Source organism: Ornithorhynchus anatinus, chromosome X1 (genome assembly GCF_004115215.2).
Source record: "Ornithorhynchus anatinus isolate Pmale09 chromosome X1, mOrnAna1.pri.v4, whole genome shotgun sequence".
Taxonomy (NCBI): Eukaryota; Metazoa; Chordata; class Mammalia; order Monotremata; family Ornithorhynchidae; genus Ornithorhynchus; species Ornithorhynchus anatinus.
The window spans coordinates 100,264,852-100,288,137 of NC_041749.1; the positions used below are offsets into that span (position 1 = coordinate 100,264,852).

The 23,286-nt window shown below is 44.8% G+C and overlaps 1 non-coding gene across 1 annotated transcript; it reads left to right on the top strand.

Moving 5' to 3' along the window:
• Positions 1-22,608: 22,608 nt before the first annotated feature.
• LOC114807059 lies at positions 22,609-22,747 on the top strand. Its single transcript, XR_003755112.1, has one exon. It is a non-coding gene; the product is annotated as a small nucleolar RNA SNORA7 (small nucleolar RNA).
• The last annotated feature ends 539 nt before the right edge of the window (positions 22,748-23,286 follow it).

Genomic DNA, 23,286 nt, shown 5'->3' on the forward strand with positions numbered 1-23,286 from the left:
TAAAATACGATAGGCTATTGAGAATACTACTGAGAATACTGTTCCTTTTTAAATGCAACAAATTGTTCTTGACAATTCTTCATTAACAAAATCCTATAATTTGGTAGGCACCTACTGAGATATGGATTGGCAACTTCAGCCATTAACTAAAATCTCTTTCCCAGGGGCACTCATCCTTAACAGGATTGAGTACATTTTTTGAAAGATTGTTCCTTCTTTTTCTCAAGAGTCAAAGGAATAAATGACTTCTCTATTGCATTGTTCTTTGGTTATAGATTTAGTGAAATGATTTATATATAGCCAATGCTGTCCCTATAGACAGGGATTCTATTAAAATACCATCTTGAAGAGGGGCAGGGCATAAAAGCAACCTTAAATTATCACTTGACTTGTGGAATAAAGGCTGCTTTAGCTCTAATGGAGCACAAGATGTCTGTTAGGGATAAGAGCCTTAACCATCACAGCAAGCCTTTAAGGCTGAGAAATACATAAAGCTACCTTCCTTTTCTCTTTTAATCCTTTCCTTCTATATTGTTGGCTTGACACCCTCATGCCTAGGTGGTTACCTAGTTTCCTATTAAACTCTTGCTATGGGTCCAAAGGAAAGCACAATGCTGTCTGAATCAGACCTGGGGCTAATGTATACAGTCCCAGGTAGGCCTGTATACATCTGTATACATGGAAAAACACCACACACATACTTTTCACCCCATGCACCTATTTACCATTTTCCTTGGTGTGCCCCACCCCCTCAGAAGACATGGCTTAGTGGATAGAGCATGGGTCTGGGAGTCAAAAGGATCTAGGTTCTAATCCCGGCTGTGCCACTTGACTACTCTGGGCCTCAGTTCCCTCATCTGTAAAATGGGGATTAAGACTGTGAGTCCCAGGTGAGACAGTGACTGTGTCCAACCTGATTAACCTGTACCTACCCCAGTACTTAGAACAGTACTTGGCACATAGTAAGTGCTTAACAAATAGCATAATTATTATTAATTATTAAGAGAGTGTGTGTGGTGCTGTGCGAGCCACTAGAACTAAAATCAATTCCTCTGCAAATGTTCTCCATCCTGAATTCTCAGGACTAAGTCTTATCTGCCACTGCTGAGAGGAAATTCCTTCAGTTTCTTTCTGCGTTGGCCTGATTTGTTCCCCAGCCCTACATTTCTTATGTACAACTCTGTAATTTATTTACATTGTCTGTCTCCCCCTCTAGACTGTAAGCTCACTGTGGGTAGGGAATGTGTCTACCAACTCTGTAATATTGTTATACTCTCCCAAGCACTTATTACTGTTCTCTGCACACAATAAGTGCTCAATAAATATGATTGATTGATTAATTGATTGTAGTGGGAAACCTTCAAGAGAAAGGTGCTTTTCTAAACTTAACTCCACTGTGGTGAGGGTTCATGACTCCTGATTCTGCAAAACGAGTGGCTATTTTATGACAGTGAAGCCATCTCTTACCAGATATGGGCAGTAAAAGTGTCCAGTTAGCTAAAAGGATTGCCACACTTTGAGGATCATGTGTTCACTACAGTGGTTTAGTCATTTAATTCTACTAAAATCTCATTAACATTTTCAGTTTCCAAAGATACCATTCTTTCTTGCCTAAATATTACTGCTGTGAGCAGGGAATGTGTTTACCAACTCTGTTATATTGTACTCTCCCAAGAGCTTAGTACAGCGCTCTGGAAACAGTAAGCACTTAATAAATATGATTGATTGATATTATTAATAATGATAATAATAATGATGGTATTTAAGCACTTACTATGGCCAAGTACTGATCTAAGTGCTGGGGTAGATATAAGGTAATCAGGTTGTCCCACGTGGGGCTTGCAGTCTTAATCCCCATTTTCCAGATGAGATAACTGAGGCACAGAGAAGTTAAGTGACTTGCCCAAAGTCACACAGCTGACAAGTGGCAGAGCCGGTATTAGAACCCACAACCTCTTGATTCCCAAGCCCATGCTCTTTCCACTAAGCCACGCTGCTCTTCTCTACAGGGCTTATTGGTCTTCTCTATAGGGCTTATTGGTCACCAAATATAGACAGAAAATTATATCGGGGAATAGTTGTGGTACTTGCTCAGCACTTACTATGTGATAAGCACTGGGGTAGATACGATAGCATCAGGTCAAACCCAATCCATGTCCCTCATGGGGCTCACAGTCTGAAATCAATCAATTGATGAATCATATTTATTGAGCTTTTACTGTATGCAGAACACTGTACTAAGTGCTTGGGGGAAGAGTACAATATAACAGAGTTGGTAGACATGTTTCCTGCCCACAGTGAGCATACAGGTAAGAAGAGCAGCTATTTTAACTCCCATTTTAAAGATGGGGAAAATGAGGCCCAGAGAAGTTGTGACATGCCCAAGGTCCCGCAGCAGGCAAGTGGTAGAGCCAGAATTAGAACCCAGGTCTCCTGACTCGCTGGCCCATTCTCTTTCCACTAGGCACACTGCTTCCCTTTTCCAAGGAAGCCCCAACAAAATGCAACAGGTCCAAATTGCAGAACTTCCTGAGAGGTGTCTTATCAATAAATCAATCAGTCAATCATATTTATTAAATGCTTAATGTGTGCAGAGTACCATACTAAGCCCTTGGGAAAGTATAGCAAAATTGGTAGACATGTTCCCTGCCTAATTATACTACTAATAATAGTACTTGTTAAGCATTTACTCTGAGCCAAGAATTGTTCTAAGCACTGGGGTAGATTCAAGTGAATTATGTTGGACACAGTCCTCGTCCCACATGGGGCTCATGCTCTTAATCCTCATTTTACAGATGAGGGAATTTAGGCCCAGAGAAGTGAAGTGGCTTGCCCAAGGTCACACAGCAGACAAGTACTGAAGGTGGAATTAGAAGCCAGGCCCTTCTGACTCCCGGGCCTGTGCTCTACTTCCTACTCAATGCTGCAATTAGCTTACAGTCTGGAGTGGGAGACAGACATTAATATAAATAAATTATGGATATATTCATAAGTGTTATGGGGCTGAGGGTGGGATGAATAAAAGGTACAATTACCAGTGCAAGGGCAAGACAGAAGGGAGAGGGAGTAAGGGAAATGAGGGTTCAGTTGGAGAAGGCTCCTTGGAAGAGATGTGATTTTAATAAGTCTTGGAAAGTGGTGGTCTGTTGGAGAGGAAGGAGGAGGCAGTTCTAGACCAAAGGCAGGACTTGGGTGAGAGATCAGCAGAGGAGTAAAGTGAGTATGCTGGGTTGTAGTAGGAAATCAGTCAGGCAATTGACGGTATTTATTGAACTCTTACTTTGTGCAATGCATGCTACTAATCGTTAGTTGAACTTTGGAATAGGTCCAAGAGGAGAGAGACTATATGAGTCCCACCACCTGCATATGTGCAATAACATGAAAGGTAGAATTTTTCTAACTAGAAATCCTTTCAAAATGGGTCTAGTGTAGATATGTGAAATCTAGTCTGAAGCATGATGAATTAGGTGACCTCTCAGCAGCTCTTCTGCCACTATAATAATTCTGTCGTTTTTTGAATGATCACTTATATTGATATTAATAATGTCGGCTTCCTTCTTGCTCCCAGTGTCACTTTCACACCACTCAAACTTTCCCATTCCTTTCTTTCCCTTCCTAGGAAGCCCATATTCTGCCTCAACCATACAATCCACATACTAGTCACAGTCATCTACTGCCCCCCTAAGCTGCGCCTCCACCTTTTTGTACTATTTGGATCACTTTCTCACATTTCTTTTCTCTTTCTCCATCCCTACATTGATGCTATTGGACTATAATACATAAAAGTTCCTGATGACACCTCCGCTGCCTACTTTCAGTCCTCAACTCCACTGACCTTCTGCTCCATCCCAGCTCACCCACTCACCAACTTGGACACACACTTGATCTCATCATCTCTAGTCACTGAGTCTCTAGTCATCATCTCTACCCTCACCAACTCTGAAATCCCTCTATCTGATCACAACCTGGTCACCTACCTTATCTCCCACACACCTCCCTGTAGATCTGTCCAACTCAAACTTAACATGTCCAAAACAGAGCTCCTTATCTTCCCACCCAAACCCTCTCTACATCCTGATTTTCCCATCACTGTAGACAGCACCAACCATTTTTCCTGTTTTACAAGCCCAAAGCCTTGGTGTTATTCTTCACTCATCTCTTTCATCCAACCCATATATTCAATCTGTCACTAAATCATGTCAGTTCAACCTTCACAACATCACTAAAATCTCCCTGTTCCTCTCCATCCGAACTGCTATGAAATTTATCCAACCAATTATCCTATCCCACCTCGATTACTGTATAAGTCTCCTTGCTGACCTCCCTGCCTCCTGTCTCTCCCCACCCCAGTCCATTATTCACTTTGTTTTCTGGCACTCAGCCATACTGGAGGATTGGGCAGGAGAGCATTAGAGCACTTGCCTTGATCAGGTGGTTCAGAAAAATTTTGTTTCCCCCATTTTTTATGGATTGAAATGCTTATGCACAGTGAAGGCTTAGGGGTTTGTTATAGCTCTAGAGTGTCAAATCTCCTAAGCCATAAAACAAGAAGAAAACATGTGTACCAGCATGTGAAAATGTTACTTGAGTACTTGCAGATTCTGCTCTCAATATGAAGTCAAATTGAGGGCTTAATTTGCCAGTAATGTTTCTAACACTTTACTATACAGAAAATTTAAGAAAAAAAAATGTGTTTTTCTAGCTATCAAATCTGATTTGGAAAAATGCAGTGAGCAGGCTCAAATTGCTGCCTAAATGCATTTTATTTTAGCTTTAATAACTAGGTACTTTGTGAATTTGGTCCTGGCCTGACAAATGACAATAGTCCAGCTACAATTAAAAATGAAAAAAAAAAATCAAAATACTACAGAAAATACTTTTTCCTAAAAAGCTCCATATATTCTCATATATCAATTAATTATATTTGTTGAGCACTTACTATTTGTAGAACACAGGCCTGACTTTATTCCTAGAACATTTTATCAGTGGGAAGATCACAATTAGAATGATTCTAAGTAAATAAACTCTAGACTAATATCCAGCATCCAGCATCTACTGAACATTTTATGATATAGTGTACATTAATTAGAGAAAATGGATTGTACTGTAAATGGTATATCAATCTGGCCTCTTCCTAGTTGTTAAAAGAATAATTAAGAATTAAGCTATTGTGAAAATGGGGAAAGAACACTTTTAGAAATACTGTTGTGCTTCTGATTAACTTTCCTTTATGAAACAAAGAAAATGCTACGGGATTAGATTATTTTCCATTCTCCATGGAATTTGGGAAGTTACGTTATGTGGCTTGTGTATTGGTAAGGCTTTTGCTTAGTAAAACTACTTTTTATTCTTTTGTTTTTATAAATGAACACTAACCTCTTAGAGTTCCTATAATTTGGGCTACTACTGAAGGAAAATGTTTTAATTTCAGTTTTAGTTCATTCAAAAAGGGGAAAAAAAAATTCTAGCTTTTCTGTATCTGTCTTCTCTTTCTTTCCTCATGAACATGCCTTCCTTCCTTTGCCAACTACCTTGTATTCCATAGGAAGGAGTTTCTACCCAAATCATTTAGCATTAACTTAAGTATTCATTACTCTTCTTGGATGGTGAGCTATGTTGACACCAATGAAGCCATTTTCTGAGCATTAAAGTGCTTTCTCTCTCTCTTCCATTTTATGGAAATACATTAGGTCTGACTGCCTGACCAAGGAGCAGAGTATCACCAGGGGCAGCCTGTCATCACTACCTAGGAAGTTTATTTTCAACTTTCAAGAATTCCTAGTGTACTGCTCTTCTCCGTGAAGACAATGAATGAATACTTGTTAATGGACATGTTGGGTAGAAGAAGTAAAGAAGTACTGAAGTATTTAAGCGCCACCTGGTGGATATTGTTTAAATTTTTACACCCACTTGAAAGGCTGCTAAGGGTCCATAAATGGAGGAGTCACCTGTAATTAAATAATTTAGGAATGATGAGGTAACCTGGGATATGCGACCGTCTAGTCATTTTCATGAAAATGAAATGAAAATGAGGTCCAAATCTAGTTGCGCTAAACTTGAGCTATTAGCATAGTCCTCTATGATATGGATAACAGGCTTGAAAATTCAATATTCATCTTTGAATGAATTGTTCAAAACATTTACCCAGCATGTATTATAATTTGAGTTGCAATTAAATGTTGAAACAAAAGGAGCTGAACGATCAGTTGCTCTGCACACAGTAAGAGCTCAATAAATGCCATTGATTGATTGATTGGTCCACTCTCTAGCATAAGTCTGGAATGAAGGTGGTCTTAGTTGTTATTTTTCCTGTCTCCCTCAATTATCAGGTTCCTGCAACTCAAAGGTATTTTTCTAGTATCACGAATAATCTGGGGCATAGTGGAAATGAGTGCCCAGCAAAATGGATTGACAATAATGAGACTCATAAAGCTACCAAGTAGGAAGAAGCAATTAGTTTCATTGACTTAGTGGGCAATTTGTGCTCTTCATGTGATGTAGCTTCATCTGCTGCAGGTCAGCAGGGGAAATATGGCAGCATATCAATTATTGCAGGTGGTAGGGGCCAATTAGTAGAATGAGAATAACCTTGTTCTGAAAGTTTTCTTCGTTACCCCTGTTGTTTTACTATACTTGATTTGTCTGACCTTGGGCTATTAATAAAAAAGTCTTCTGTGAATCTAACTGCTATACTTTCCAAATCTGGCAACTTGAAAAGTTTTCAGAATTTCAATGAATGTCACTCAGAATGGCTGCAGGAAAGAGGATATAGGCAAACTGTTTAAAATGGTCTCTCTAGATGGAACCACCAAGAACTGATCAGTCAACTCATGACAAGGTGGAATAGGATTTGTGGAAAATTAATGAAAGCTGGAGCTAACAAGGGCAGAAAGAACTTAGCCTTGAGAGCAGTTAGATCAGGAATCTCAGGGCATAAGTTGTAGGGTACGATATATCCTATATCAATCAGTGGTATTTATTGACCATATGCAGAGCACATGAGTTGGTAGGCATGATCCCTGCCCACGAGGAGCTTATGGTATACCCTTCCTTTCTATCCAAACAGTTACTGTTCTGGTTACACTGTGATATGACTATTGCATCACCCTCCTTGCTGGTCTCCCTGCCTCCAGCTGCTCCATTTACTACTGCACACTGTTACAAAGATCATCCTCTCGAAGCATCACTTGACATACCTCATCACATATCTTCAAATCCCCTCACTGAGTACCCCTCTGTATCAAACAAAAATTCCTCAAAATCAGCTTCAAGTCTCTCCACCAAGTTGCCCCACTTTGTGATCTGTTCACCAGCTAGTCTCCAACTTGCCCTCCTTTTTCTTCCCAAGGGATCTGGCAAACTGTTCCATTCTCTTCTCTTCCAACTTCATCCTTTTCACTCACACTGTTCCCTGGGTTGGAACCCCAACATGCCATACCTGGTTAGTTCCCAATGCCATAAGCATGTGGAGCAGTGCGGTCTAGTGGAAAGAGCATGGGCCTGGGAGTCAGAGGACCTGAGTTCTAATCCCGGCTTCTCCACTTGCTTGCAGTGTGTCCTTGGCCAAGTCACCTAACTTCTCTGTGCCTCAGTTTCCTCAACTATAAAATGGGGATTCAGTACCTGTTCTTCCTCCTACTTAGACTCTGAGCCCCAGGTGGGGCATGAACTGTGCTTGACCTGATAAACTTGTATCTACCCCAGTGCTTAAACAGTGCTTGGCGCATAGTGAGTGCTTAACAAATATAATAATAGTAGTAATAGCACTAATAATAATAACAATGTTGTATATACCCATCAGCTATCTCTTGTACTTATAAATGCATTCATTACATTTATCCTCAGCACTTGTGTATATATATATATGTCTATATATTATACATTTAATTATTTATTTTGACTAATCTATTGATACATATTTTCATGTCTTTCTCTCCCACTGGTGTATAAGTTTCTGGTAGTTAGGGAATGCATAACGTCTTTGTTTTTAACTTCCCAAGATCTTAGTAATAATCATAATGATGATGGCATTTGTTAAGTGCTTACTATGTAACAAGCACTGTTCTAAGTGCTGGGGGAGTAGGTAATCAGGTTGTCCCACATGGGGCTCAGAGTCTTCATCCCCATTTTAAAGATGAGATAACTGAAGCACTGAGAAGTGAAGCGACTTGCCCAAAGTCACACAGCTGACAAGCAACAGAGCTGGGATTAGAACCCATGACTTCTGACTTCTAAGCCTGGGCCCTTTCCATTGAGCCATGCTGCTTCTCGTAGTAGAGTGCACTGCTATCACTGTTATCAGTACTATCAGTACTACGAGCATTACTGTTACTAGTACCTTGAAGAGCCATTTGCCAGGATCCAATTTGTATATCCTGTGACTGACAGTATGGACAATGACTGCATTACTTAGTATTAAATATTAATAAGTATTAATTCCATAAGTATTAGGAATACTTATTCCTGCCAAAGTATGGATTTTTATTATGCATTTTGGTGAGCTCATTATAAGGGAATTAGGGAATGTTTGTCCAACAGCAGGAGCCTGTACTGATGTACAGTGCACCTTGGAGTCAGAAAAAATGGTTTATGCGCATATGTGTGATGGTGAAACTGGAGAGGATTATAGTGGAGTTTTCTTTCACAGAGAGTTTTGCGGGAATACAGTATCAGTGTTATAGGAGAATTGGGTGTACTTGGAGAACTCAGTTTAACATACATCTAAATATGTAAGTTAATTAGCTATTTGAGGCCAGAAAGGCCCTCTTGTCTCAAATATACATATACTTGAAGTCTAGAAGTCACTTCTACCCAAAATATTCAGATAATTAAGTTGAAAAGTTTATTTGGTGAATTATAATTGATAGACCATGTACTGAAAAGATGAAGAAAAATATCAGGATGCAGCAATTGAAGAAAAAATGAAAAGATTGATTTTCTTTATGTTCCCAACTAATGTGAACTCTCTGAAAGGAAATAGCAATTATAGATAGATATTCAAAGATAGTAAGTAGTTAAAACCACAGTTGGTTAAAGCAAACATTCAATAACCTCAGTTAATTCATAATGTATTATTCTCTTTACAAATTAAAAGACATTTTACTCATTTATTCCTCATGGAATTATAACCTATCACTGCCTCATCTTTTCTTGGAAAATCAAATATAAAGCATCAGAAATATAAAAACAGCCATGAGATCCTGCTTATCCATCACAAGAAAGATCAATTTTTAGTCAGCTTTTAATCTTCCCATGATTGATTACTATCTTCAAATATACTTTGAAAAGTTTTTTTTTTTCATTTTTTTCCCCAGAAGATAAAGTAAACATCTATATATCCTGACTCAAAGCTAGATACTTTTCCAACTTCTTAGGGCCTGATCAGTTTCATTTAATTATAAAGAACAGTCATTCTCTGAGACCCAAGTTTCTATTGCACAAGAAGCCAGATTCATCCTTGGCCTGAACCTTATCCTGGCTTAATTTTTCTTTATGCCTGGGAGGTGTAACTATGTGCCTTCCCGAGTGTAAAACGATGAAAACCTCAATCTGCCCATGTCCTGTAGTCTTGTGCCTAGCTTCTTTGTATACTGGCCAGCTGTTGCCTGCCTTCACAAATTGTTGCCCAAATTGGCAAATTACACACAGTCCTTCTGGGCACAGTGAATTCCTCGGCTGTTACAGAATGCAGAGGAGCCACTGAGCAGGAATCATAAAGTGGCCCGGCAAAAGAAAAAGGAGTTTTTCTGGAAATCAATGGATCGATCAATGAAATCAAGGATTTGTTTTATTAGACTATGGAAATTGCCTTCAATGTTGCCATGGAAATAGACAAATCTTGTAATAGTAGAAGTAGCGGTAGTAATGCTATTTATTGAGCAACTATTGAAATGATAGGCCTAAGTCATTTAAACCAAAATATTGGTCTTGTAAGACAAATCTGAGTCCACTGGGTGCAGTGAACTTGCACAGTACTGCATAACACACAATGGATCACAGTTCATTTCAGAATGGCTAAATTATTCTGGCTTTAAGGAAGGGATCATGTCTACCAACCCTATTGTGTTCTCCCAAGCTCTCAGTACAGTGATCTGCACATAGAACATGCTCAATAAAAACCACACTTCGCTCCTCTAATGCTCACCTTCTCATTGTACCTCAATTTCATTTATCTCACCGCCAACCTCTCCCCCACGTCCTGCCTCTGGCCTCTTTGTATCCGACTGACAAATGCTCTTCCCTCTTTCAAAGTTTTACTGAAGGCACATCTCCTCCAAGAGGCCTTCCTTGACTAAATCTTCCTTTCCTCTTCTCACACTCCCTTCTGCATTGCCTTGACTTGCTCCCTTTAGTCACACCCGCTCCCAGCCCCACGCCACTTATGTAGATATCTGTACTTTTATTTATTTATATTAATGTCTCTCTCTCTCTCGACTTAAAGCTTGTTATGGGCAGGGAATGTGTCTGTTATACTGTTATACTATACTCTGCCAAGCACTCAATACTCTGCGCACGGTAATCACTCAATAAGTATGATTGACTGAATGATTGAATGTTTATTAAAGATACAAAGTAGCATATTTCAGGTTTAAAAACCCTGCATAGAGGGTAAAGCTCACAAGTTAACTGGAGATTGGGATTTTGGTAAAAGCATAGTGTTCCCCCTTGCTTTCTGCTTCTTTTCCTTCTTTAGGACAAACTCAGTCCTACTTCATTAGTGACTTTTCTGCCTGGGGTCACCTGGAAGAGAGCTATTCCTTTTTTCCCATTCCCCAGACTTTATTGGTAAGCCTGTATGTGAAGGTCAGAGTCTGATTTGATAATTGAAAGTATTTCCGATTTTCAAATAGAATTCACATGGCCTACTGGAGATAGCACAGGACAGGGAGTCAAAAAAGCTGGGTTCTAATCCCAGTTCTGCCACCTGCCAGCTATGTGACCATGGGCAAGACACTTAACTTCTCTGTGCATCAGTTTCCTTAACTGTAAAACAGGGATTGAATTCTAGTCCTACTTCTTTAAACTGTGGGATCCATGTGGGATAGGGACTGTGTCCCACCTGATTATTTTGTATCTACCCCGGCACTTAGTACAGTGCTTGCCACATAATAAGTGCACATAATAAGATCTCTGATCTCCTGGGGGTAAGTCTCAGACCGCCGGGCCCCCTCTTCCCAGCCGAATCGACCACCACATTTTGACCGCCGACCGCCGACTCATCCACGCCGAGACCACCCCCCTTCTCCCGGGAAGCTGAGCCTTGTCATCGCCCGGAGCCTTGGAGCCATTACCGCATGGGCCCGGGATCTCTGCTCCCCTGGGGCTGAATCGACCACCACATGGACTCGGGAGCTCTCCTCCCAGGCGGTGGTTCCTTGGGCTGCCTGCCCCCTGTTTCCAGCCTAGCTCTTTAGCAGCCTTTTGGCCACCGACTGCCGACTTTAGCGGCTTTTTGGCCGCCGACCGCCGACTCATCCACGCCGAGACCACCCCCCTCTCCCGGGAAACTGAGCCTTGTCATCGCCCGGAGCCTTGGAGCCATTACCACTTGGGCCCGGGATCTCTGCTCCCCTGGGGGTAAGTCTCAGACCGCCGGGCCCCCTCTTCCCAGCCGAATCGACCACCACATGGACTCTGGGCTCTCCTCCCAGGCGGTGGTTCCTTGGGCTGCCTGCCCCCGTTTCCAGCCTAGCTCTTTGGCAGCCTTTTGGCCACCGACCGCCGACTTTAGCGGCTTTTTGGCCGCCGACCGCCGACTCATCCACGCCGAGACCACCCCCCCTCTCCCGGGAAGCTGAGCCTTGTCATCGCCCGGACCCTTGGAGCCATTACCTCGTGGGCTCGGGATCTCTGCTCCCCTGAGGCGCAGCCTCGGCCCACCCGGCCCCTGCCCCGATTCCCGACAAGCCCCCCTTCGCCTACCGCTCGCTGACTCATCTGCGCTTCCTCCGCCTCCACCGGGAAGCTGAGCCTCGGACCGTCCGGACCCACGCCCGCCTCAGCCTTTCACAACCTGGATCTCTGCACCCCTGCTCGGGAACTCCGACACTACGGATCTTCGCCCCAGCCACCAGCTTCCAGTCCACCCGCCCCCCCCGCCGCTCGGGCCCGGCAACATTGCCCTCCCCTTCTCGATCCTGGGGACATTGTGCTCCCCTTCTCGGCCCCAAGGACATTGTGTCCTCGGGGGACATTGTGTCCCCCTGCTCGGGCCCGGGGACATTGTGCTCCCCAACCGCTCCCCCACTCCGCCCGAGGCGGCCATTTTGTGAAGCCCCCACTCTGCCTGAGGCGGCCATTTTGGGAAGGCCTCACTCCCTCTTCCCTCTTCCCTCTTGAGGTGATTCATCTCTCCCGCCCCCGCCCCGGGCGACGACGTCCTTGTTCTCACCATGTTACCTTACCTTAGCCGCCGCCCACGGCCGCCACCCACCCCGGACAACCTCAGGGCCCCCCCGCCGCCACAGGGTTATTTGGTCATGAGCTCTGGGACTCTCTCGGCCGCTGGCCGCTTGACTTTGAGTCTGATTGGGTAGGGTCGGCTCGTCCCCCGACCCTGGTCATCGCCTGCTTATTAACACTATTGTAGTGTGCCTTACTGTAGCATGTTGCTATATTAGCGATCTCGCTTTTTATTGTTTATTGTCGTCAGACTTTGAATTTGATCAGGTCGCTCCTTAATCGAGTCTACCCCCGACCCTGATCATCACCCCTTTTATTAACACGACTATATTGTATCATACTGTATCATGTTGCTATATTAGCACTACTGTATTGTATCATATTGTATCATGTTGCTATATTACCGATTTCGTTTATTACTGTTTATTGTTGTCAGTGCTGCCTCCCACCTCTCTGGCCTCGCCATGTCCCTCCTCCCCCCCTTCCCCCTCCCGCCCCTTCCCCTTCCCCTTCCCCTCTCTCGCTCAGCTCTTTCCCGCTCTCTCCTCTGTCTCCTCCCCCCTCCTCTCTCCCGCCCTAGAACCCCACTTTCCAGCGCTACCCCTCTTCCCCCTCCCCCTACTCTTCCCCCCACCAAACCCCCTCTTCACCCCCTCCCCCCTTCTCTCTTCCCCACCCATGCCCCATCCCAGTCCTCTTGTCCCACCGCCACCCCTCATCCCCCTCTCCTCGTCCAGGGCCCCGCCACCTCCTTCCCATCCAAACCCTCCCCTCCCCCCGCCCTTCCCCCCCTCCTCCCCTTGCACCCACAGCTACTTTCAAGTGTGGCCTCTGGAACCCCCGCTCTATTACAGGCAAGCTACCTTTCATCCATGACCATTTCCTCTCCCGCTCTCTCCTCCTCCTCGCCCTTTCGGAAACGTGGCTCTCTCCCGAAGACACGGTCTCCGCCGCCGCTCTCTCCGGCGGAGGCCTCTCCTTCTCCCACTCCCCCAGACTCACCGGTAAGGGAGGAGGCGTCGGCTTCCTCCTCTCGCCCCGATGCCGCTTCCGCACTATCCCTCCTCCCCCCTCCCTCTCCTTCCCCTCCTTCGAAGCCCATATCATTCGCCTCTACCACCCACTCCAGTTACTTGTCGCCATCATCTACCGCCCTCCCGGTCCCACCTCCGACTTCTTCAACCACCTTGACCCCTTTCTCACCTTCCTTCTCTCCTTCTCTCTGCCCACTCTGATCCTTGGAGACTTCAACATCCATACGGATGTACCCGACGACTCCTCTGCCGCCCGCCTGCTATCCCTCCTCGACTCTGCCGACCTCCTCCTCCACCATACCGCGCCCACTCACCGACTCGGTCACACCCTCGATCTCGTCATCTCCTACCGCTGCACTATCTCCTCCCTCACCAACTCTGAAATCCCTCTCTCTGACCATAACCTTCTCACCTGCCTCATCTCTCACACTCGCCTCATCTCTCACACTCCCTCCCCCTGCAAATCTTCGCTACTGCCCCACAGAGACCTCCGCTCTCTCGATCCCATCCGTCTTTCCAATAGCATCTCTCCTCACCTTGCCGCCCTGTCCTCTCTTCCCACTCTCGACGAGCGGGTCTCCGCTCTCAACTCCACCCTCTCTACTCATCTCGACTCTCTCGCCCCCCTTTCCCTCCGCCGCTCTCGCTCCACTAACCCACAGCCCTGGATCACCTCCTCCGTCCGCCTCCTACGCTCCTATGCTCGAGCTGCTGAGCGCTGCTGGCGAAAGTCCAAGCACCAAGCCGACCTCACACACTTCAAATGTATCCTTTCCTGCCTTAACTCTGCCCTCTCCTCCGCCAGGCAAAGCTTCTTCTCCTCCCTCATTGACACCCATGCCCGTCACCCCCGCCGATTGTTCCGGACCTTTAACTCTCTCCTTAGGCCCCCTGTTCCTCCCCCTCCCCCATCTCTCACCCCCAATGATCTGGCCACCTATTTCCTCACGAAAATCAACACGATCAGGTCTGAGCTCCCCCAAGTCACCCCTCCGCCTCTCCCCTCCCCCCCAACAACCCCCTCCCCTACTTTCCCATCCTTCCCTGCAGTATCCTCAGAGGAGATCTCCTCCCTCCTCGCAAGTGCCACCCCCTCCGCCTGCGCCTCGGACCCCACTCCCTCTCACCTTCTTAAAACCATCGCCCCTGCCCTCCTCCCTTCCTTAACTTCTATTTTTAACCACTCAATCTCCAAGGGCTCCTTCCCTTCTGCCTTCAAACATGCCCACGTCTCCCCCATCCTAAAAAAACCCGCTCTTGACCCCACTTCCCCCTCCAGTTATCGTCCTATCTCCCTACTACCCTTCCTTTCCAAAATCCTAGAACGGGTCGTCTACAATCGATGCCTAGAATTCCTTAACTCCCATTCTCTCCTAGACCCCCTCCAATCTGGCTTCCGTCCCCTCCACTCTACCGAGACTGCTCTCTCTAAGGTCACCCATGACCTCCTTCTTGCCAAATCCAATGGCTCCTACTCCATTCTGATCCTCCTTGACCTCTCTGCTGCCTTTGACACTGTCGACCATCCCCTCCTCCTCCATACCTTATCTCACCTTGGCTTCACGGACTCCGTCCTCTCCTGGTTCTCCTCTTACCTCTCTGGCCGATCATTCTCGGTCTCCTACGCTGGAGCCTCCTCCCCCTCCCATCCTTTAACTGTTGGAGTTCCTCAAGGGTCAGTTCTTGGCCCTCTTCTGTTCTCCATTTACACTCACTCCCTCGGTGAACTCATCCGCCCTCACGGTTTTGACTACCATCTCTACGCAGATGACACGCAGATCTACATCTCCGCCCCTGTCCTCTCCCCCTCCCTTCAGGCTCGCATCTCCTCCTCCCTCCGGGACGTCTCCACCTGGATGTCGGCCCGCCACCTAAAACTCAACATGAGCAAGACTGAACTCCTCATCTTCCCTCCCAAACCCGGTCCGCTCCCAGACTTCTCTATCACTGTGGATGTCACGACCATCCTTCCCGTCCCGCAGGCCCGCAATCTCGGTGTCATCCTTGACTCGTCCCTCTCGTTCACCCCACACATCCTATCCGTTACCAAGACCTGCCGGTTTCACCTCTACAATATCGCCAAGATCCGCCCTTTCCTCTCCACCCAAACGGCTACCTTACTATTACGGGCTCTCGTTATATCCCGGCTAGACTACTGTGTCAGCCTTCTCTCTGACCTCCCTTCCTCCTCTCTCGCCCCGCTCCGGTCTATTCTTCACTCCGCTGCCCGGCTCTTCTTCCTGCAGAAACGATCTGGGCATGTCACTCCCCTTCTTAAATAACTCCAGTGGTTGCCCATCGACCTCCGCTCCAAACAAAAACTCCTCACTCTAGGCTTCAAGGCTCTCCATCACCTTGCCCCTTCCTACCTCTCCTCCCTTCTCTCTTTCTACCGCCCACCCGGCACACTCCGCTCCTCTGCCGCCCACCTCCTCACTGTCCCTCGGTCTCGCCTATCCCGCCGTCGACCCCTGGGTCACGTCCTCCCGCGGTCCTGGAACGCCCTCCCTCCTCACCTCCGCCAAACTGATTCTCTTTCCCTCTTCAAAACCTTACTTAAAAATCACCTCCTCCAAGAGGCGTTCCCAGATTGAGCTCCTCTTCCCCCTCTACTCCCTCTGCCATCCCCCCTTTACCTCTCCGCAGCTAAAGCCTCATTTTCCCCTTTTCCCTCTGCTCCTCCACCTCTCCCTTCCCATCCCCACAGCACTGTACTCGTCCGCTCAACTGTATATATTTTCGTTACCCTATTTATTTTGTTAATGAATTGTACATCGCCTTGATTCTATTTAGTTGCCATTGTTTTTACGAGATGTTCTTCCCCTTGACGCTGTTTAGTGCCATTGTTCTTGTCTGTCCGTCTCCCCCGATTAGACTGTAAGCCCGTCAAACGGCAGGGACTGTCTCTATCTGTTGCCGACTTGTTCATCCCAAGCGCTTAGTACAGTGCTCTGCACATAGTAAGCGCTCAATAAATACTATTGAATGAAGTGCTTAATAAGCACCATACTTATAATTAATTATAATTAAGGTTATCTCATGTGGGGTGCTCTGGGCCCTGAATCAGTTGAATCTCTAAAAGCTCTCTCATTCACCCCGCACATCCAATCCGTCACCACGGCCTGCCGGCCTCACCTTTACAGTATCGCCAAGATCCGCCCTTTCCTCTCCATCCAAACTGCTATCTTACTGGTAGAGGCTCTCATAATATCCCGGCTGGATTATTGTGTCAGCCTTCTCTCTGATCTCCCTTCCTCCTGTCTCTCCCTGCTCCAGTCTATTCTTCATTCCACTGCCCGGATCATCTTCCTGCAGAAATGCTCTGGGCATGTCACTCCCCTCCTTAAAAGCCTCCAGTGGTTGCCTATCAAACTATGCACGAAACAAAAACTTCTCACTCTAGGCTTCAAGGATCTTCATCACCTTGCCCCCTTCTACCTCTCCTCCCTTCTCTCTTTCTACTGCCCACTCCTCACGCTCCACTCCTCTGCCACTCACCTCCTCACTGTCCCCCGTTCTCGCCTATCCCGCCATCGACCCCTGGACCACGTCCTCCCGCTGTCCTGGAATGCCCTTCCTCCTCACCTCTGCCAAACTCACTCTCTTCCCCTCTTCAAAGCCCTACTGAGAGCTCACCTCCTCCAAGAGGCCTTCCCAGACTGAGCTTCCCCTTTTCCCTCTGCTCCCTCTGCTGCCTCTCTGCTCCTCCTCACCTTCCCTCAGCTAAGCCCCCTTTTCCCCCCTTTCCCTCTGCTCCTCCCCCTCTCCCTTCCCCTCCCCTCAGCACTATGCTCATTTGTATATATTTATATTACCCTATTTATTTTGTTAATGAGGTGTACATCCCCTTGATTCTATTTATTGCTATTAAGTTGTCTTGTTTTTGTCCGTCTCTCTCCCCTGATTAGACTGTAAGCCTGTCAATGGGGAGGGATTGTCTCTATCTGTTGCCGAATTGTATATTCCAAGTGCTTAGTACAGTGCTCTGCACATAGTAAGTGCTCAATAAATGCTATTGAATGAATGAATAAAAGTAATCTTGGTCCCAGAACACCTTCATTCCACTGAAGAAACATGGGAAAAAGCAAGAAAGAGGTCACATAGAGTATCTATTTTTCCCATGGAGTTTTCAAGTTAATTAAAGATGAGAATAATCTTAAACACTGGCTAATTAGATGGCAACAGTAAAACATTGATTACTGCCAGAAATCAAGGCTGCAAATCTATATTTGATTGTATCTACATGAATAGAGGTAACCTCCATGAAGCATTCCCCTATTGTCCACTAGAAGAAGCAGAGTGGCTCAGTGGAAAGAGCATGGGCTTGGGAGTCAGAGGTCGTGGGTTCTAATCCCAGCTCTGCCGCTTGTCAGCTGTGTGACTTTGGATAAGTCACTTCACTTCTCTGTGCCTCAGTTACCTTACCTGTAAAATGGGGATTTAGACTGTGAGCCCCAAGTGGGACAACCTCATTACCTTGTATCCCCCCAGAGCTTAGAACAGTGCTTGGCACACAGTAAGCGCTTAACAAATACCACCACCATCATCATCATCATACCAACCCTATTGTACTCTCCCAAGAATTTAGTAGAGTAGTCTGCAAATGGTAAGCACTCAAAAAATCAATCAATCAGTGTGGTATTTATTGAGCACTTACTATGTGCAGAGCAGTTTACTAATCATTTGGGAGAGTACAGTAAAACAGAATTAGCAGTCAGGTTCCCTGCCTATAAAGAGCTTATAGTCTAGAGGAGCAAAATGTAAAATGGCCATGGGTCACATGGATGTGAACTAGGAAACTCTTGATCTGCAGTCAAATGCTCTACCCCTGAGCTATGCTCCCTGGTACATGATTGATTCATCACTGATTCGTTGTATGCCAACCACCAGCTCATGTCATCTCAACATTCCCCTTAGTACATTATCTACACATTGCATACAATCATCCTTAGGACTTAATATATATGTTTGTGTGTGTATATATATATATATATAGAGAGAGAGAGAGAGAGAGATTAACATACTAATAATAACTATGTTATCATATGACATACTATAATTATAAGCCCTCTATTATTTCTTTTGGTCTGACTGATGTTTTTTTGGTGACAATGTATTTTGTGATAACCCTCTATTTATTCTTCCTTTCTTTCCCTAATCCTCCCCATTAGAGGGTAAGCTCCATAAGGGTAGGAATTTGTCCATTACCTCTAGCATACTTAAAAATATTTAATTCAGTGCTCAGCAAATAATAGTAAACAACATCAGTTTTAATGATGGTTTATGAATGGCTCAGTGGCAAGAGCCCGGGCTTGGGAGTCAGAGGTCACAGGTTCAAATTCCGGATCTGCCACTTGTCAGCTGTGTGACTGTGGGCAAGTCACTTAACTTCTCTGTGCCTCAGTTACCTCATCTGTAAAATGGGGATTAAGACTGTGAGCCTCACGTGGGACAGCCCGATTACCCTGTATCTACCCCAGTGCTTAGAACAGTGCTCTGCACATAGTAAGCGCTTAACAAATACCAACATTATTATTATGTTCTATTCATTTGCATTATTGTATTTTAGAATTATCCACTAAAAATCAACTTCTCAGACAATTAAGAACAAATCCATATCATCCTTGAATAAGGCATCTAAATAGTGCATTAATATCCCTGTGCAGCAGTTCTTTACGCTATAAAGTCAAATATCTATAAAGCCTCTTTCCCTTCAAAGTCATGAAGGTGAGAAGCAGCATGGCCTAATGGAAAGAACATGGGCCTGAGAGTCAGAGGACCTTGGTTCTAATCCTGGTTTTGCCACTCTCCTGCTGTGTGACTTTGTACAAGTCACTTAACTTCTCTATGTCTCATTTTCCTCATCTGTAAAATCGGGATAAACCGTACTTTGTCCTACTTTTATTCAATCGTATTTTTTGAGAGCTTACTGTGTGCAAAACACTAAACTAAGTACTTGCGAGAATACAATACCACAATAACCAGACACTTTCCTTGCCCACAAGGAGCTTATAGTCCAGAGGATGATCTGACAGTTAGACTGTTAGCCCCATTTAGGAAAGGGACTATGTCCAACTTCCTATTTTGTATCTGCCTCAGCACTTAGTGCCATGCCTGGCACAAAGTAGGTGCTTAGCAAGTACCAGAGCAAAAAAAAGGTGACTATGAGACCAGGAGTTCATAAACTCAAGCATTATGCAAGTCTGTTTATTTATCTATTTTCACGTGTACTTTTGCACATGGAAGATTTTCAGAGAAGCAGCGTGGCTCAGTGGAAAGAGCATGGGCTTTGAAGTCAGAGATCATGAGTTCGAATCCCAGCTCTGCCACTTGTCAGCTGTGTGACTGCGGGCAAGTCACTTAACTTCTCTGTGCCTCAGTTACCTCATCTATAAAATGGGGATTAAGACTGTGAGCCCCACGTGGAACATCCTGATTCCTCTGTATCTACCCCAGCGCTTAGAACAGTGCTCGGAACATAGTAAGCGCTTAACAAATACCAACATTATTATTACATTATTATTCTCATGATAGAGAAGAGAGTTTTAAAGGGATGGTAATAACATTTTATGATCCCTTTAACACTGTTAAAACAGAGGCTTAGGAAGGATCATGACTATGAAAGGCAGGAGTGAAACTGGCATGGGACATTGTACATAAGAAAAGATAGATTATAGCAGGGAATTTCACGCTAATGATAATAAAAATTGTTGTATTTGTTAAACACTTCCTATGTGCCAAGCACTGTCCTGAGCACTAGGGTAGACTCTATTTGAGACTCACATGGGGCTCACAGTCTTAAAGCCCATTTTACAAATGAGGTAATTGAGGCACAGAGAAGTGAAGTGATTTGCCCAAGGTCACACAACAGACATGTGGCAGAGTAGGGATTAGAATCCAGAACCTTCTCACTCCCAGGCCTGTGCTCTGTCTACTAGACTGTTACTCAGTAGGAACTGACAGTTCCTTCCAGGCAGCCCACTGGGTAGACAAGCCCAGATGAAGAAAATCTCTCCCACAGTAGTATTACCCTCTGAATTCTGAAAAATGCAGATAAGTAATTATATAATGTATGAACTATAATGTATTATATAATGACTACCATAGTTATTATAAAGTAATGGGAAATCCATTTTTTAGTGATAAATTCAGGAAAAATTGCACAATAAAATGGAATTATGATATTGTCATTTGCCTCCATGCAGCCTGCAAATGTTGCCAGAACCTGATATTGAAGTGGTTATATGACATGGGCTCATTTGCCATTCTGCACTCTTGAAAGTCCTTTCAATGAAGTGGGATAAGGGCAAATATGAAATAAGACCTCTATTATTTCTTTTGGACTGAGGTCTCTTTTGGTAGCAATGTGAGTTTTCTATAATAACATTGTTCCTTGCATTGGATCACTGGATAGTTTGGGGATAATCTAGATCTGAGGAAGAGATGTTATGAAAAGCTTTATAATAAACTTTTACTGTTTCTCAGAAGAATTTTCTTTTGCCGTGTTTCCCAATTTATGTTTAAAGTTGATATTTTACCTTGGCCAGGAAGGTATAAAAGAAGAGAAATTCTATTTTCTAGAAATAGGAGATTCCCATTTTATGCAAGATTTTCCTAAATATGCACAGCTTCTGGATTTGATCTTTATGATAGTGACACTGTGTGGTTGAAAATTCAGGAGAGGGAAAAAGAAACATTTGAATACATGTTGTGGTTGAATAACCCTACCCAGGATATTATTGCCATATTTTGACTTTGTATAAGGCAGAGCCAATATTACATTCCCCTGGCCCCCAAATCCAAACAAGAAGGTTTCTCACCTTCATGACTTTGAAAGGGAAAGAGGCTTTATAAATATTTGACTTAATAGGGTAATGGATCAGTCGATCAATCAATCAGTGATATTTATTGAATGCTTACTCTGTGCACAGCACTGTATTAAGTACTTGGGAAAGTACAATAAAATAGTTTGTAGACATGATCCCTGCCCACAAGGAGCTTACAGTCTACAGGAGGAGACAGATATTAAAATGAATCACAGGAAGGGGAAATAATAGAGTATAAGGTTATTTACATAAATGCTTTCCAGCTGGGCTAAGTATCAAAGCACTTAAGTGGTATGCAGCCAAGTGCATAGGCAACACAGAGGGGAGGAAGGGGAGGGAATGTGAGGGTTTAGTCAGGTAGGTCTCTAGGAGGAGATCTGATTTTCAAAGGCTTTGAAGGTGGGGAGAGTGATGCTCTGTCATATAAGAAGGGGCAGGAAGTTCCAGGCCTGAGAGAGAACGTGTGGGCAAGTGGTTGTTGGTGAGGTAGATGAAGTACAGAAATTAGGTTAGCAATAGAGGAGCAGAGTGTGCAGATTGGGATGTGAGGGAAAGAGCTGGTTGAGGGCCTTAAAAGCAATTTTCAGCTTTTTTTTTCACTCCACAATTAATTAGAGATCAGGCTGAATTGTTGGGTTTGTTGGGTTTGTACTTTGCAGATATAGCGGGGATCGTCCCAGGCTGGGACTTTATTGGATATTTTTTGTGTCCCCAGAATCATCGTTACAGTGCTCTGAACACAATAGGCTCTCAAGAATACTGTCTTGGCCATTTTTGTTGATGATGATGGTGGGAGGAGTCCCAATTTTGTCTGCCTCGATGATGACCTAGCACTTAGTACTGTGCTCTATCCACTTGTTTTGCGGTCTGTCTCCCCGTTTTAGACTGTGAGCCTGTTGTTGGGCAGGGATTATCTCTATCTGTTGCCGAATGGTACATTCCAAGTGCTTAGTACAGTGCTCTGCACACAGTAAGCACTCAATAAATACAATTGAATGAATGAATGAATCTTCGGCACACAGTAAACACTCAGTAAATGCCATTGATCTATCAACTGATAGATGATCCATTCCACATGTCCTCCCTCTGGCCTGGATCTCCCTCCCCCTTCTTATCCAATAGATCACCAATCTTCCCAACTTCAAAGCCCTCCTAAAATCACATCTCCCCAGGAGTCCTTCCCTAACAAAGCCCTCATTCCCTCACTCGATTTCTTCTCCCTTCTGTGTCCGGTAAGCACTTTGATACTCCACTCCATCTCAGCTTCACACACATATGTTCATACCTTATACTCTACTGATTATCCTATCTGTAATTTATTTCAATGTGTGTCTCCCCACTAGAAACCCCTCTCAGGGTCTCAACTGGAGAGTTTCCAGTTACTCTACCAGTCATGACCACGGGAGGAAGAGTCAAGCAGAGGCATACCTGTTCCATTCCTAGCTTGGGCAGTGGCTAGTGAGTGGAAGGCAATCTGCTACAAGTCAAAATTCACTCATACTGGGCAGCAGGAGCATGGGAGACAGTCAAAGGCAGAGAGTCGTTTAGTGCGCGGAAGGAGGTAATGGTAAACCCCTTCTGTATTTTTACCAAGAAAACTCTACAGATACGCTACCAGAACAATTGCAGATGGGAGTGGGGTGTTCTGGGTGAGATGTATCCATGGTGTTGCTATGGGTCATACATGACTCAACAGCATAAGAAAACAACAACCCCACTAGAACGTAAACTCCCAGTGGGAAGGAGTCACATCTACCAATTCTATTGTATTGCACTCTCCCAAGTGTTTAGTACAGTGCTCTGCACACGGTGAGCACTCAATAAGTACCATTGATTGATTGATTCATTCATTCATTGATCTAGGCCAAGTATTATGTTTGTGAGGCACCCTATAGCTGAGGGTCAGAAGTTAGGCAGGCCTAACACTTCAGTGGAGACCTTGCCCCTAAGAGAGCTGAATGTAAGGAGCAACACCTCTTCCTCCTCCTCTCCTGCCTCTGATTTTATCACTCCAGTGGGGTGAG